Below are 2,318 nucleotides of genomic sequence, written 5' to 3' on the forward strand. Positions count from 1 at the left end.
CAATACTGTGAAACAATTCAGGAGGCTCAACCATATACCCTTTGATGGAAATTGAATCAGATGCATTTGTTAAGGGCCACTGTTTTCCGTGTAAAACGCCAAGGTGAGAATGAAGGCCCTAAACGAGAGTGGTGAGTACACGTTCAGCCAGAGAGCATTAAAATAAGGATTGGGCATAGGAACAGAGCTTTGCTTCATACAACAATAGGAATTAACCTCACAATTATATCAATAGAAATATTTCAAAAAGACTCCAGGCTCAAGAAGGAAGCGAGAACATACGTATTTCCCCGTTTCTTCCTATGAGCTCACTAAAATAGAAATACAGAAATAAGCTAAAAAATAAGCAACGCTAGCTAAGAGAATGGAGGGTGTGGAGAGGCCACCAATGAGCAAGCAGCTACAACAAAGTTTTAAAGATTAAAACCAGTTGGGATGTTGACATACATAATAGGCAGAATAACCATAGCCTTTAACGTGTTAGGAGGAAGTGGCCAAAGAGATGAGTATCCATCTGCTGTAGAAATTCTAGAGGAGCTCTGGACTTAAAGATGGCAGATAAGTAGGGTTACAACAAAGATTATGTGTGCGGATCTTTTATAAAGTGAACTGCGTTAGTCAGCGACCCCATCACACCCTACCACAGCCCCCCACTGAGCACAGACTGCTAGGCATTTTGCTGAAAACTAGTAAGACAGGGCTTCTAGAAGGAAATTGAGTAAGATGACTGCACAAAAGCTAGGAATGTTGATGCCTCAGGAAAAAAAAAAAAAACCTCCTCATTTTGACATTTGGGGCATAGGCATCATGATATTCAGCAATACGCCTGCTCACTTGAGAGCTAAGGCTGCCAGCCTCCCGCTCCACACGGCACCCAACCAACCTGCTCAGACAGGAAGGAGCTCCAGCAGAGTGTCCTACAAACACTTACAATCCCCAGGTTTATGGGGAGAACAGGTATGTGAGACACTATGGGAAGAGAACAAGAGGCAAATTTTATAAAAAAGAAAAAAGGAAAATAAAACAGGAAGAAATAAAGAAATAAAATGATAGACAGAAACCAGATATCAAAATAGAAAATTGTGTTTTGGGGGCGTCTTTAGAGTGGAACCCCAAAGAGCTACAAGGTAGGACTGCATAGGCAGACCTTCTTAGGGTAATCTAGAATTGGTACTAGATTGGGTATGGCTCATAAGAAAGAAGTAGGAGGCTTGCTGCAGGGAGATCCTGGAAAAGCGAAATGGATGGTCATGTGTCTAACCTAATGGCCTGCAATCTGGCCTAGAGTGGGAAGCTGGAGGAGGTGAAGGAAATAATTCTGGCCGATAAATCCCTGGCTACTAGAACTGACCAGGACAGCAGAACTGCACTGCATTGGGCGTGCTCAGCCAGACATACAGAAACTGTTGAATTCTTGCTGCAACTTGGAGTGCCAGCAAATGATAAAGATGAGGCCGGTTGGTTTCCTCTTCGTATTGCCACTTCTGCTGGCCTCGATGAGACTGTAAAAGCCCTTCTGGGAAGAGGTGCTCAAGTGAATGCTGTCAATCAAAATGGCTGTACTCCTCTATATTATGCAGCTTCCAAAAACAGGCAGGAGATCACTGTCATGTTACTGGAAGGCGGGGCTAATCCAGATGCTAAGGACCATTATGAGGCTACAGCAATGCACAAGGCATCAGCCAAGGGTAACGATGATTCAGATCCTTCTGTACTACAGAGCATCCACAAACATCCAAGGAACCAAGCGTAACACTCCTCTACACTTAGCCTGTGACAAGGAGAGAGTGGAAGAAGCAAAACTGCTGGTGTCTCAAGGAGCAAGTATTTACATTGAGAATGAAGCAAAGACACCCCTGCAGGTGTCCAAAGCTGGGCAAGAGAATGGTGGAAGGTTAACCTTCTTGGCTTTATTCTTACTTCATATGTTTGGGGTTGTCACCAGTGTCCTGGAAACTCACGTACTGATAACACATCATCTATGAATGATGAAGTTTTTTTTTTTCACCTTCAAAATTCTTATAAACGTTTTGATTATTGTTCCTACTAAGCTTACAGTTTGCTTTCTACGCATTGAATAACTGTTGAGACTGTTCTACTATTGTTGTATATTATTCCCTATTGAACTTTGGTTAATTCTGAGTAAATGATTCTGTGGCTGTTGTGAGTCTGCAGCATTCTCCTACGCACCCTCTGTCCCTTCTGAAGTAGAACAACCCCAACAGCATCAGGCCAATTGGTCTGCAAATGTTTTTAGGTGGATTCTAGAATGTTCCTTTTGTGCTGTTGAAACACATCCTAACTTGTTTTTTAAGCTC

General features: G+C 42.8%; 1 pseudogene across 1 annotated transcript; it reads left to right on the forward strand.

Annotated features, from left to right (window-relative positions):
• Positions 1 to 1,240: 1,240 nt before the first annotated feature.
• Positions 1,241 to 1,985, forward strand: LOC308507635 (annotated as a pseudogene). Its single transcript has one exon. The product of its transcript is annotated as an uncharacterized misc_RNA (transcript).
• Positions 1,986 to 2,318: the final 333 nt, after the last annotated feature.

Source organism: Rhinolophus hipposideros (assembly GCF_964194185.1).
Source record: "Rhinolophus hipposideros genome assembly, chromosome: 14".
Classification (NCBI taxonomy): Eukaryota; Metazoa; Chordata; class Mammalia; order Chiroptera; family Rhinolophidae; genus Rhinolophus; species Rhinolophus hipposideros.